This window comes from Suricata suricatta, chromosome 5, assembly GCF_006229205.1.
Source record: "Suricata suricatta isolate VVHF042 chromosome 5, meerkat_22Aug2017_6uvM2_HiC, whole genome shotgun sequence".
Taxonomy (NCBI): domain Eukaryota; kingdom Metazoa; phylum Chordata; class Mammalia; order Carnivora; family Herpestidae; genus Suricata; species Suricata suricatta.
In genome coordinates, this window is record NC_043704.1 from 59,201,033 (window position 1) to 59,216,125 (window position 15,093).

At 42.0% G+C, this 15,093-nt stretch overlaps 1 protein-coding gene across 1 annotated transcript in view; it reads right to left on the minus strand.

Moving 5' to 3' along the window:
- Positions 1–15,093, minus strand: part of CCDC80 (coiled-coil domain containing 80) — a 120,166-nt gene that overhangs the window by 47,757 nt on the left and 57,316 nt on the right. The gene's annotated exons all lie outside the window — the stretch shown is intronic.

Genomic DNA, 15,093 nt, shown 5'->3' on the forward strand with positions numbered 1-15,093 from the left:
AAAAGAAAAGAAAAGAAAAGAAAAGAATTGACCAGGCAGAGAAACTATATGGCTTAATCCAGAGAGAAAGAGAGAGAGGAGAATAAAGGAGGAGATACAGAAAAGGTGTAAAAAGAATAGATTAAATATGTCTGCTTAAACAAACCAACAACCAGAACAAGCATATATAAGCTTATTTTATATACAAGCTTATTTTATTCTTTGACCAAGAACGAATCAGAAAATGAAAACCTCTGGGCGCCTTGGAACTGGTGGCTGTGCTGGTCTGGAGGAGGGGCTGTCTGATTGATCAGTGTCAATCTTGCTTTGTTAGATATACAGTTACCAGGGTGTAGAGGCATGGTTTGGTGTAGGTGGGTCCCACCTGCACTACGAGCCCCTTGTCCGTTCCCTGAAGCCCCACCTTGTTGGTGACCGGGAGAAAAATTGTGACACCCCAGTCTCTTCTCCCTGGAGCCGGTGTCCCAAACCACTCTGTTCAGTCCATCTTCACAAGGCTGCGTGTGTGGGTGTGAGCAGGCCTGTTCCCGCGCCCCCCCCCCCTCCCGCCCCATAGTCTCCGTCCCTCCCAGGCGCTCAGTTGGGATTCAGTTCCAGGGTAGAGCCACTCCACCCAGCCAACAAGAGGCCTCTGGCTGGCAGGTGCAAGCAGGGTCTTTTGTCCTGGGACCAGCTCTTTCCCTTCTTCCCACAGCACTCAAGGGAGAGGTTGCTTTCTCCCACTGCGACTGCACCTCTGAGCTAGTTACCCAGCTTGGGACTGGCTCCCCAGTGCCCCAGGCGCATCAGCAGGGCAGCAGGGCTAAGTCCAGAGAAAGCCCCGCAGTTAGAAATTGGATCTTTTGCTGTGTTTTCCAATCCCCAGTCTGTGGGTTTTCTCTTGTCTAAATACAGTCCTACACTTCTGCAGCCTCTCTTTCTCTTCCTTTTGTTTCTCCAGAAAAGGGATCCCTCCCCTCCATTCCTATGCCACTTGTTTTCTCTCTCTCAGTTCACAATCATGCACCTATGGCCTGCCATGTTGTCCCCATGGGCCCTTAGACATGTCTCTATCACTCTGCAGCCCAGACTTTTGGAATTCCAAATCTTCAGGCCTCAACATTGCTGTGTTTGAGGGACAAGGGAAATTCAGGTCCCCCTACCTCTCCACCATGTTGACCAGCATTATTATAACTATTTTAAATGCTTGTTTTCTTTCTATAATGAGATCAATATATTTCTTGACTTCTCTTTCTCAAATGCATTTGGGAAGCCAAATCTGAAACTACTTACCTCATTTGAAAGATTGCATGTTTTATTCGTAGTTTACATATCTGTGTAAAACTTTACTACCCGTCATCTAATTTGCATCTTTAATATTTACTGTCCCTTTAATAACAATGTGTTTTTCTTTGTTTCTGGGCAGACCTCAAGACTAAACTACTGGTATGCAGTTAGTCATTTACAAAGTGTATTGGATCAAAACAAAATACCTTAAGGCCAAAGTTTTGTGCTCTGATACCATTCCCATGAGCCCTGCTCATTACCCACAGCATGTTCCTATCATTGTGATATGGATTTAAAGAACGCTTTAAAAAACATAGCAGATTAGGAACATCTAAAAATCCTTGGAAGGAGCCATTACTCTCAAAGTGATCCAACACTGACATCACACAGAATCTTTTGTAAAAATGTCGGTTCTCGTGGCTACTCTCATGGGGCAAAATATTCATCTGAACCCAAACTTTTCAAAAGAAAACAATTGGAAAGGTATCTTATGTCTTCTTACGACTGTCTTCATGGTCTCTCTTCAGATTTTTGCCAGGCACTTTTACCGTCAGGGCCTCCTTGAAAGAGGTATCTGCAGAAGGACTTAGGGACAATGAAATGCAAACTGTAAAAAAAAAATTAAAATGCACCTTCCAAATAGGGGTTTCTAAATAACTGCATCAATTTAAATAGATACAGAAATTTGTCTTCTGAAGATAGGGAGGCAAGTAGTCTTTTTCTTTGATAAGCCCCTGTATTCACATATCTACCCCAGGGCTCCAGGTCAGTTCCCAGAACCAGAGAGATCAGAAGTCTTCAAGAACAACAAGGTAAGAGAAGAGAAGGGGTTCTTGCAAATGCCTCGAAAGCTCTTTCCATTTCCCCTGCCACTTGTATGAGGCACACAGTTCCCTTTATTTACCATAGTCCTCAGTCCTGCCTCCTTGGGATTTACGACTATCATACACCTTAGTGTTAAGTTATTTCTTTCTTTGCCATGAAGTTTAACATTATTTCATTGCAGTAGTCTGGTTCTGGTCCTGGTAGAGCTCCAGCCTACCTTCAGTCCTTGGCACCCACCTTTAATTCGTCTTGTCCCCTTCTCCCACAGAATAGCTACTTAGTGCCTCTTCCAGCTCCAAGCAGCTATATCCCCAGCTGGTTGACTCAGGGGAAGTTCACCCTTCAGGTGTTGCTAAAACATACCCAGTGTGTAATGAATACATAATGTATAATGAATGGAGGGGATGGTTTTGGAGGAATTAGTTGCCTAACGAATGTGATGTGACAGTCTGTACTCCCTATAACCTCTTTCATTCTCTCTCATTCTCTGCATGTCTCCAGCTCTCTTTTTTTGCTCTACTTTTCTTCTTCTGACATGGGACTGTGATCAGACTGAGTTAAAGAGGAGATAGGGGCACCTGAATGGCTCAGTCAGTTAAGTAGCCAGCTTCAGCTCAAGTCATGATCTCACAGTCTGTGAGTTTGGACCCTACGTCAGGCTCTGTGCTGACAGCTCAGAGCCCGGAGCCTGCTTTGGATTTTGTGTTTCCCTCTCCCTCTCTGCCCCCTGCCCCCCACCCTGCTCACACTCTTTCTCTCTCTCTCTCTCAAAAATAAACATTAAAAAAATTAAAGAGGAGAGCTAATACAAAACCACAAGGACAGCACTAGAGGCACATACCAATACCTTCAACTAATAAGAAAGAAGCCAGAAAATCCACAAGGACCAGTTAAGAGGTATAAACAAATTGTATACAAAAATGTAAATTAATTTAACTCCTGTAACTATTTCAATAGATAAAATGTGAGTTTTAGAAAACATCTTGCAAAGACCATGCACAGAATGGTGTACCTTTCTTTGATCATTTGGCTACATCAGAAATATTGTATACAACCCCTAAGTGAGGGAAACACTTGAGTACAGTCTGGGTTTGGGGTTTCCTAGGAATCTCCATGCTCTTTCCACCTCTCATTGGCACAAAAAAATCTTTTTGTTGGAAGTGAAACAGGAGATATATGTTTATTCATGCATATTTGGCCTCCATTATCAGGAATTCTTCTAGAAGTTTTGAGAAGAAGATCCATGATTTTAAGAAAATACTAAAAATTTTAAGGAGATAAGTTAGGAAGTTAGTGATGATAAAGAAATGGATTAAAGAATTTTTTTAAATTTATGTTTTTTATTTATTTTTGAGAGACAGAGAGAGACAGTGCAAGCAGGGGAGGATCAGAGAGAGAGGGTGACACAGAATCCCAAGCAGGCTCCAGGCTCTGAGCTGTCAGCACAGAGCCCAACGTGGGGCTCGAACCCACAAACTGTGAGATCATGACCTGAGCTGAACTCAGATGCTTAACCGACTGAGTCACCCAGGTGTCCCCAAAATTAGATTTAATAAATATCAAATGAGAGACAGTAGATATCCTAAATAGGTCACAAAATCCTTCTAGAAGAATCTAATACACCAAAAAAATGATTTTTTTCAAAATTTCTAATTGAACAAAAAGAAAATATTATTTTTAAAAGAAGCCAAAACATCCATACAAAGAGATAAGTGATTGATTTTCCAGCAGCTGGAATCTTCCAATGCCTTAATATCTAGACATTTAGAAATATTGAGATACTTGGCCCTATTGTTTAACTCCTTTTTAAAAACAAATAATAAATACTTTGAGTAGCACCACTTAGAATTCCCAGACTTCTAAGCACATCTTGTGAATCTGAATACATCTAAGATTATATTTGATCCAGTTTCTCTAGGTATTAGTAACAAGATGGGAGGGTGGGGTAAGTTAACAAAAGGGTTGGGGGAATCATTGAGCTTTGGATTGGAGCAAATAATGTGAGTTGTATTGAAAGATCACTGCCATTTGGAAGTCTAGCCTTCTGGAGTTTGGTTGCTGGGCCAGTAACTTAAAATTCTTTGGGAAATAGAATAAAAGGAATTCTACTCCATTGTACAAAAGGGTCCCACTTACATAATTGAGATGGGCGTTGTGATTTTTATAACACATGAAAAAATTAAAGAAAGGAAAAGAAGTATGACAGAGACTGACACTTGTTTTTTGATATTCATTCTCCCCCTTTTTTAATATTAAGAAACATAACTTTTAGCTTAGAAAGTAGTAAAAAATATGTTCAATCTCCCTTTCAGCTAGGACTAGCCATGTGATTACTTTGGAATCAATCATGTGACACTCAGGACACTTCCAATCCTTAGATTAAAAAGCCTTCCCTTACTTTCCCTCCATCCTGCTGATGTGACGGCTGGAGCTTCAGCAGCCATGTTGAGCCATAAGAACAAGGACCAACTCTTAAGCATGTTGAAGCAGAGTCATGGGGAAAGACTGGTTCTTTGATGACTGTGAGGCTGTCATCTTTCCTGGACTTATTATCTCTGAAATTATTTTACATGTGAGAATGATATCTTTACATTTTTTAAGGCACCTTGTGTGTTTGGGAGGGGGAGGGGGAAATGGGATGGGGGAGAAAGTGGTCCATTTTATTCTCAGATAAACTTAATCCTAACTGATATGTTTTATTTCCCCCTCCCCAGTACTCTCCTGGAATGTGTGTTGGATTTGGAAGACAGCTGGAGGTACGTGGGGCAGTAATCAGCACAGCCCAAAGTTGGAAGGTTTGGCATTCATTTGAGCTGCAGCAGCTCGTAGACACAATTCTCCAGAGAAAAACTAGTTAAGAAGCAACTTACCTAGAAACTGAAGCAGTTTTTGGATTACCTGTTCAGTTAGCCCTTGCTACCCTATTAAATAAAAGACATAGGGGCGCCTGGGTAGCTCAGTCGGTTGAGCATCCAGCTTCGTCTCAGGTCATGATCTCATGGTTGTGGGTTCAAGCTCCATGTCGGGCTCTGTGATGACAGCTCAGAACCTGGAGCCTGCTTTAGATTCTGTGTCTTCCTCTCTCTTTGCCCCTTCCCCGCTCTCACTCTGTTTCTCTCTCTTTCACAAAAATATAAACAAACAAACAAACAAATAATAAAAGACATGGTTAAATATATCATTGTAATTTTTCTTTTTTTTCTCTTAATTCCAAAGGAGTGTGTGTGTGTGTGTGTGTGTGTGTGTGTGTAATTTTGAGCATATCACAATTCTGATTTTCTCATGAAGATTAAATAAAGTGTCAGTTTTAGTATTTTTCATTTAAACAATTTACCCACAGTAAATCCTAAAACCTTAGTCCCTGGGTCTTGTTCAATTTTAGCTGAATAATGGTCGTTTCTTTATTTTTTGAAGGCAAATCCCCCCGAACTGTGGAGTCCCAGAAAGAAAAGTTCTCACATAGTTGTAGCTCAAACTTCCTATATGAGAAAAAGCAGGATGGCCAGTTGTGGTCATACTTCCTCTGTGGCTTAATATCTGTATGGAAAACAGTAGTTGATGTAGACACAAAATTATCTTCCAAGTGGGAGATGAACTCTGTTTTCCCTCATTGAAAGGCATCTAATAATGTGAGGATAGTGGACTGGAAGAACACCTCTGTTCACTCTTTTTTGCTGCTAGAATTTGAGTAAATAGATCATCACAAATTAGGCTAAATCTTTAATGAAATTACCTAACAAATTAACATCTGTCCTGATATCAATTATTCTTGCAAGTGAATTGCAGGGGGTTGCACTTTTATGTGCATTTTTATGTGTGCACTTATATATATTATAAGCAAATGGGTCAAAGCTACACTAACTCTTTTTGGAAAAGTTGAAAACCAGTTCAGAAAACTCTATTTTCTAATTTTGTTGGTGTTCAGAGAAACAGTAATACCTGATAACATAAAATTGTTTACAGCAATGCTTAGTGGAAGCTTCATTTTCATAAAGCATTTTTCAGAGTATGGGTTTCTTTGGAAAAGCAATTATTGCCTCACTCATTGTTAAAATACTTTCTTGACCTTGAAAGAAGATATTGAATTTACTTTTACAAAAAACACCTTTAATGTAACATACTGTCAGATCTGCTTAGATCATCATTGTTTTAATATAATTTCATGGTGGTCAAGTTTATGTTATGTTAAAAACAAAACAACAGGCCCCAAAAGAGGTGCTTATGCTTATCCCCCACATCATCACACCGAGACCTAATTACAGTTTCAGGTCTCCCAGAAAGGAAGCTAAACTAGTGGATCAGGAACCACTTGATCAGCATTAGTTGGGTCATTTGCCCGATAGACTGCTGCCATCCCCAAGGGAAAATGATGGCAATAACCAACCCAGCTTTTCTGCCTAGTACAACTTCCTCATTCTTGTTCTCTTCTTGTTACAAAAATCTTTCATTTTGTACTGCTCCTCAAAGCTCCTTTCCAACTGTTAGACTGGGCGCTGCCTAATTCGAATCAAGTTTTCCTCAAATAAGCTCAAAATTTGTAATATGCCTCAGTTGATCTTTCAGCAACTAAAAATAAGAAAAGAGTCAGTTTGGGCCCATTTTATGATTTCCTTGTATTTATGCTGTTAGTATTATCTTCAGGATGTGGAGCATTACAGAGATTTGGGGGTTGTGGTTTTCTTGCAGAAATCTTTTTTATGCTACTCATCTATTTTGTCAGGGTTTGTCCACATGAAACCAAACACTATATACATTGTAAGTATACTTTTGTATTTATATACATATATCAAAAACTTAAAATGGAAGACCTAATATTTTCTTCCACACTTCAGCGAACTGTCTTGCACAACCTGTGCTGTATCCAACTCATCTTGGACGTGGTGGGGGAACTCAAAATCAACCCCACCTTACAGAGTCCCTTCACTTAACACCGAATGGTGACATCATGATGTGAGGGTCCCCAACCACTATCTAAGTTTCTTTATGCAACTAATATAATGCAGTATCAATCCAGAGACCTGACAAACAAGCCCATCTTTCTGCCTACCAGTAATGGGAGCCAGCACAAGATCCTCGACCCTATTTTGTTCTAGTTTAAGAGTATCTTGGGCTGGGAGGTGGGTTCCAGCCCAGTGCCTTTCCACTTTGGTGCACTACCTCTGGCTGGTAAGGCACTGAGAGCTAAGGAGACATTGGCTGTGAGACCTGAGCCCAGCACTTTGTGGCGGGGCCAATTCTCAGTTCCAGCATTTTTACATGGTGTTTCTCCCTTGCAGAGTCACACCCCTCTACCTGCATGTCAGACCTAGAGCACAGAGTTAGGTTTGGCTCAGCAGTCTGCCAGGGCAAGCACTCAGAACCCCATCCTCCTCTTCTCCCTTCTAGCCTAGGGTGTGGGCTTTAAAACAGCCTTATGCTGGGCACCTGGGTGGCGGTTAAGTGTCCAGCTTTGGCTCAGGTCACAATCTCGCGGTTCATGGATTTGAGCCCCGCGTCAGGCTCTGTGCTGACAGCTAGCTCAGAGCCTGGAGCCTGTCTTCAGATTCTGTGTCTCCCTCTCTCTCTGACCCTCCCCTGCTGACACTGCCTCTCTCTCTCTCAAAAAGAAATAAAAACACTAAAAATTTAAGGAAAAAAACCAGTCTTATGCCACCCCTTTCCCCAAGATAATAAAGCAATAACCTTCTAAAGGTAGCCATCTAGAGTGATTCTAAAGAACGTCCCTCATCTCAACCTCCTAGAAAATGTTGGCCTTGGTGAGTTCAAAGTGCTTTTCTAGCTCCTTTCTTGCTGGAAGCAGGAGAAACAAAAATAATTTGTCTTTATCTCTGTCTGCACTACAATATTGAATACACACTGTGTTCAAGGCACTGTGCTAGGACATTGACAGTCAACATTTCATTTAATACATAAGGCTAAGGGGTGAATATGATTATTATTTTGGTATCATAGATGGAGACATTGAGGCTTAAAGAGGTTACAAAACTAGGCCAATTCAGAAAATGGAGGGGTCTGTAATGGAAACTCAGGCAATACTAACTTCAACATCCATAATATCATCATTATACTATATTACAGTTTCATAATTATACTTAAGGACAACAATCATTCTCTACCAGAATTACACTCATGTGTATGATGGAATATTTTTCATTGATTAGGCCACAGTGTATTTGGAGAAACACAGTGTGTTTTCCACTGTGTTACAGTGGAAATTGGCAAAAGTTGCTGGCAGAATATGAGGAGAGCCCCTAATTCTACGTAGAAAGGGATCAGAGCTTTAAAGATTCATCCAGCAGGAAACTCTTGAGTTAATCCTTGGGGGATGAAGAGATATTAGCCAGGGAGGAAAGGTCAATGGGAAGAGGAGTCATTACATGAAGGAGACGAAGCTTGAGAGCATCTTGCACCTTGGAGGACAGCAAATAGCTTTCCACAGTCAAAAGACGAGAAATTTAAATATTGAATTGAAGAACAATAGATAAGATGAGAAGAGAAATAAAAAAAGGTGGAGGGGAAAACATGGAGCACTTTGCATGATATGCTCAAGGACTTTGGATGTTTTTTGAGTGCGGCAAAAAGCCACTGAAGGAGTGAGTAATGTGCTCACTTTTGCATCGCAGTTAGCTCTAAAAATGGATTAGAAGATGGCCTGAGGCTTAGAGCCCCAGATGGAAAGATTGTGTAAGTTTATGACGCCATATTATTCTAAAACTCAGGAGACATCAAAGATGTGGCCTGAGCCACTATGATAGACATACAGACCATTTTTCACATTTTCAATTTGAGGTCTTGTAGCAAACTCAGTTTTCTTAAGGCCACTCCTTCACTCACTGACTCATTTCTTCATTCAGCAGCTATTAATTTGGCAGGAGTTTCCAAGAACTGAGTTCAGAACTAGAGCAAACTTTTCCCATCAAGTTCACCCCAGGACAAACCCACATCCTTTAAGCTAAGCCAGATTAGACCGGCTTTTCCACCTGAGCCCGAGAGAAGCTGAGGCTGGCTCACACATCTCTCTCTACACCCTCCCTCTGCACCTACCTTCCTGCATCCATCTCACAACCAGGATCCAAGAAGGAATGCCAACCACAGGGATGCTGGCCCATGTAGAGTGCCTGCCTTCTAGGTAAACCATGTGTGGTGAGGAGGTGGTGCGGTGCTGGGCAAATCTATACCAAAGCCCTGCAGAACTTTCTGCAGAGGGGCTTGGAGACAAATGTGGGAGAAAAACTAAATTGGAATTGCATTGGTGAATACATATCAGCATCTTTTCCTTATCAGATAAATTTGAAGATAAGCGAACATTTCTATGAGGTTTTCAGAGATAACATTTCAAAGAAAAGCCACACAGTATCAACAAAGAGCACTGTGACCATCCCGGCTCTCCAACCAAGAAAGGATGAACATTCTGCCTTCCTCAGTGTCAGAATAGGAGCCAACATAGCCCAAATAGGATTTCTCTACTTTTACTCCAGGCTCTTTCCAAATTCTTCTTGGTTACTGTTTTCAATAACCCTACTAACAAGAATTACTTGAGGAATTACATGCACAAAACACTGGACAGAGCACAGAAGACACAAGAATTTATACAAGAGCATTGCTGTTCTTAAGGACTTCAGTCTGAGGCAGACAAAAGGTTCATAAGGAAAAATTAATTACACAATAAAGTAGTACTTGCTGTGGATTAAGCACATGGTAGAGGCGCCTGGGTGGCTCAGTTGGTTAAGCATCCGACTTTGGCTCAGGTCATGATCTCATAGTTTGTTAGTTTGACCCTACGTCAGGTTCTGTACTGACTGCTCAGAGCCTGGAGCCTGCTTTGGATTCTGTGTCTCCCTCTCTCTGTCTGTCTCTTCCCCACTTGTGCTCTGTCTCAGTCTCTCTGAAAAATAAATAAACATTAAAAAAAAGTACATGGTACACATAATGGTTTCATAGGATAGAGGAGATTTATCTGAGATTGAAAGGAAGAGGAAGAGTTCAGATTATCACAGAGAGGAATGGCCCAGGAGGTGCTCACTGAAAGAAAATGTGAAGTCTAGGATTGAAGAGTAATTATAGCTAATGCTCACATGAGATTTCCAGGTACTATTCTCAGTATTTATACATATAAAGTGATTTTATTTCTTACAGTATCCTTCTGAGGTTCATACTAAATTATTCTTTGTGTAAAGATGAGTCAGTATATACAGAGAAAGTAAGTGACTTGCCTAAAGTCACACAGCCAAGAAGTGGTAAAGCCATGATATGATCCCAGATGCTCGGCCTTCAGAAGGTGTTCTTAACCACTTATGCACAAGGGGACGTGTAGACAGCAGACAGGCTCCCTCTGGGGGCACAAGCAAGAGCAGAGATGGGCAGGGGTGTCCATGTGGCAGGGGGTGAAATCTGAAGAGAATGGGGGCAACCAAGTGCCCCAGAAACCCTGATATTCTCAATGTGGGTGTCAGAATGAAGGCCATTCACTTCTGGATTTTAAAAGGCAGTTTATTTTATATTTGCAAACATATCTAATTTCAAAAGTCAAAAATCAAGTAATAACCTTTTAAGTATAAACCTCAGACTATGGTAGTATTGGGGTTGAATGGAAAACTAGGGAAAGTGGCATATTATCTGACTACAGAAATGAATACTAACATGGCCTTCAGCTGGGAAAATGTACAAAGCTAGAATTTTCCCAAGATTTGTATTTATAGGGTCAACACATATGTAAACCCAAATTCTAATTACAAAACATTCATGAATGTTCTTCATGTTATTTACGTTTGGCCTCTTGATTTATCCTTCTCCCTAACGCCATGTTTCTTGTTTCTTCTTCCTTCTGCCACAAGTCAGAGACAGAGGGTGAGGCCAGTGAAGATCCTGAACGGGGTTGTTCTGGGGTCATTCCATGCTCATTACAATCCTGCTGAGGTGAGAACACTGGGCCAGCTGACTTCCTCTCCAGTGTGGCCATAGAACCCTGTTTCTAGTAAAAAGGAAAGGAGAAAAGGGGGGTGCACAGAATGAGGAACTTGGTTTTGTTTCAGGTTAATGATAAACACTAACCAATGAGTGAGCCTCAGTTAAACTGACAATATTCTAGAAAAAATACACGGGACTCTTTTCCACCTGAAAACTAGCAGAACACTGATCTCACTCTGAAGGTGCAGAGAGCAGTTAGATGAGGACTCCAGCAGACAAGCTTTTTGAAAAAAAACCAAACAAACTTCTGACAGCTCGTTTGAGTCCAAGTGCACTTTAGTGTGCCTGGCTCTCCCAGAGGTCTGCCTTGCTTCTTCCAGAAAATGTGCGGACGGACTTGGGCCAGGAGTGGGAGAAAACTTCTCTTTTTCTCTTATAGCTCAGACAAGGCTTTCTTCCGTACCCCACACTGCCAGGGAGTCCAGAAGAGGCACCGCCAAGGACAGGATTGCGACAAGCAATCTTCCAAATTGCCTAGGAGAGACCCTTTTCTGCAGCCTCCCCTTCCTTGCCCAGGACAAAAGCAGGAATACGGACAGTGCTCATCTCACATCCTCTATTGTCTCCAAATAAGTCATGTTTATTTAAGGCACTCACACTGAGGTTTCCATTATAATTGTTCAGAGTTCTTTGGAAATAGGAAAACCATAAAGTTTTTCACATTTCTCTAGAAATAAAGGCAATACGAGGTTCTTATTGCTTAACATAAATATTGTTGATGAATGAAAGAAAGTCTTCACTGCTGGGACACCAAATAGAAGTGGAAACTGATTCCAGAGAAGAGTCAACAGGAACTAACCTTAACCCTGACCCTAGAAACTGGAGAGGAAGGAGTAGGGTGAGGGAGGGATGGGGAGCTGGGCATGTGGCATGATTTGCCACTTGGAGATTCTGGGTAACCTTGAGATGCAAGGCCCAGACACAGAAATATGGAGTGAGGGCCTTCTGCTTCCTGGGTGACCACAGGGTCAGACAAGGCAGTTGAGCCTGGATTAGGATAAGAAGCAGAGTGGAAGTCATGGCAAAACGTTTTCAATAGCCAGGGATAGTGACAAGCTGGCCTTGGACGCTCAGACAGAATATCTAGAATGATAGTTTAGTAAATCTTAAACTAGACACTGCTGAACCATATCTAGTTTATAATTTTAAGGGTCCTCATCATTTTCTAGAAAAAAAAGATCACATATTTTAATTGCCTTCTTGAGTTTTCGGTCTTTTCCCAATGCTCCTTATTACATTTTTATTTGCATCTCTTCTCCTTTAGCCACCTTGCAATTGAATCCTCATTTTGCGATAACTTGTCTTTTCCCCCCATTTTTTTCCTATATTCAGTCAATACTCATTTCATCTCATCCTACTTGGCTTTTATCCTTCCTTCTTTTTTTGGCCAACTTTTTCTTTGAATTGTCAACATTTGAATTCCTCTCCAGTACTGGTTAGTAAGGCTTGGAGCTGGTGAGGGGGCAAATCCCATGGGTACCTGAGGAAGTCAGAGCCATGCAGAGAAAACAGCATTTGCAAAGTCACTAAGGCAGGTACAAATGGGGCTCATTTGAGGGAAATCAAGGAAGCCAACACGACTAGAACAGAGGAGCGCCAGGATCCTTCTTACCACATGTCAGGCTGCTTTGAGGGCTTTTGAAATATTAACTTCTTTTCTCCTCGTAATAACCCCATGAGCAAGCTATGATTATGAGCTTCATTTTACAGATGAGGAAGTGAGACACAGACCAGTTAAATTATTTACCCAAAGACACACAGAAAGTAGTGTCAGGACTTGAATCTGTGCAATCTGTGGGGAGAGGAGGAGGAGGAGAAAGAGGAAGAGGAGAGAACAAAGGAAATAGGGTGCCCCACCCTGCCAGGTCTTGTTTCTGGGGCTCTAGGTTTTACTCTGAGAGAGATGGGACATCATGGGCAGATATGGTCAGTGGAGTGACCTTAGTTGATTGACACTGTAAAAGGATCCCTCTGGCTGCTGGGTTTAAAACAGACTGGAAGCAGGGACACCTGCTAGGAAGCTGTCAGTGTGATACAGTGCAGTTGCCCAAATGAGCTGATATTCATGAATTCTGGTTTTTTAATGTTTAGTTATTTATTCTGTGTGAGAGAGAGAAAGAGAGAGAAAGAGAGAGAAAGCACAAGCAGCGGAGGGGCATAGAGAGAGAGAAAGAGGGAGAGAGAGAATCCCAAGCAGGCTCTGTACTGTCAGCATGGATCTTGAACCCCCGACCTGTGAAATCATAACCTGAGCTAAAATCAAGAGCCCATTGCTCAATTGTCTGAGCCACCCAGGTGTCTCAATTCTGATTTTTCATGTAATATAGCCCCCACTCCTTTATAACATTGGCAACTAGTTCAGGCCCTTGTAAAACATGGTGATTGCTAATCATAAGACGTGTCTACGGATCTGTCTACCCTGCCCACACATCCCTGCTCTTCCAGGACCGGACCTTGCAGCCTGCACCTCTCTCCTTCTTTCCCAAGCCCTAACTGTTCCTCTCCATTTGAAAATGGATGTGCCCTGAATGAATCAGCTTAGTCATCGCTGGAGTGAGGGGGCGACCCAGCAAAGAAGAGGCATAGCGTGCATGTCCCATCGGGGATTTCACTTCCTTTCACAGTGTTTATTCTGCTCCCACACCTCACTCTGCACACCCTGTTGGAGAGAGGCCCCATCTGCTTTCTCTTCCTCCCTCTCCACCCCTTACTCTCCCACATGCAATCACAGAGAGAGGGTGGCAGGGCAAATTGGCAGAGTGGTTGAGATCCTCCTCATTCCGTTTTTCCCACCCTTGGAGACCTGAGATCCGGAGCCATAAATGCCCCTTCTGTTCAATGCTGCCTTCACACTGCAAACTGTTTTGTAAGCCCAAGTGGGGCAGCTGTCCAAAGCTTATGGAGAGGGGAGGGGAAGACTATCTAAGCCTTTTTATCTCCTCAGTAACGGAACCATACAAACTGACGCCCACTAGCCACCAGGAGATAATCCGGTATCAGTCTGAAAAAAAATCTCAGCAAGATTCCTGAGGCATGCATTGAGCTTGGGCCTTTGCTGCAGTGCCCAATGGCTGAGGTTTTACCTGGAAGAAGGTCCTTGTCTGTGCTCCATGCACTTCTTTTAGATATGGTCATAACAGCAACACAGAATCAGGTCAGCCTTGGGAAGTTGGCCAAGAGCTCCTATCAGGATACGAATGCAACACTATCTTCTTAGCAACTAACATGAGAATGACTTTGATCAGCTTGAGAGAAGGGTAAAAGCCGTGGACTAATTTTTAAGTGGAGAAGGAAAATAAAAGGAAAGCTGGGACCAAGCACTACAAAACAGAGATGAGGAAGGACAGGAGACTGGCTAAGAAAGGAAGACAGGCTTACAAGATGGACAGTTGTGTAATGTGAGGAATTGAAGAAATGCTATGTGTTGGGAGGTGTCACTCTTTTCCACAAATCCCCAGATCTTCATGAAAACCCAAAAAAAAAAAAATTCTGGATTTTCTCAGTGTGGTTGAATTTATTGTGAAAGCTGGTGAGGGACTTTCATCATGAAGGTTGGCCTGGGACAGAAACAGTCAACCTGCACAAATGAGGAGCAGTCAAGGTCTTGGCTAAACCCTTTGGTGGTGTATCATGCACAGTGCTAGGTGAGCCCTCTCAGGACAGGCACACAGCCACTTTCTGGACCTTATGTAGCCCTTCTCCTTGGGCCCCTGCAGGTTTCCCTCCTTTCCTTAATAATTCTACTTCAAGCCAGTTAGCTTAGCTCACAACCATTTGAGAATTTTGTCTGAGAGGTCATACAGTACAGTGGTCAAGAGCAAACATACTAGAACCAGATAGTCTGGATTTAAATCCCGGCTTGGCTAGTTTTATCAGTGAGCCTTTGATTAAGGCTCAGTTTCCCCAACTATAAGATGTTATAATGCATTATATAGTTTACAGGAATGTTGTATTAAACAAGTGAATATATGTGAACTGCTTAAAATTATACCTACTTCATGGGAAACTTTCACTATGTATACCTGTTTATTACTA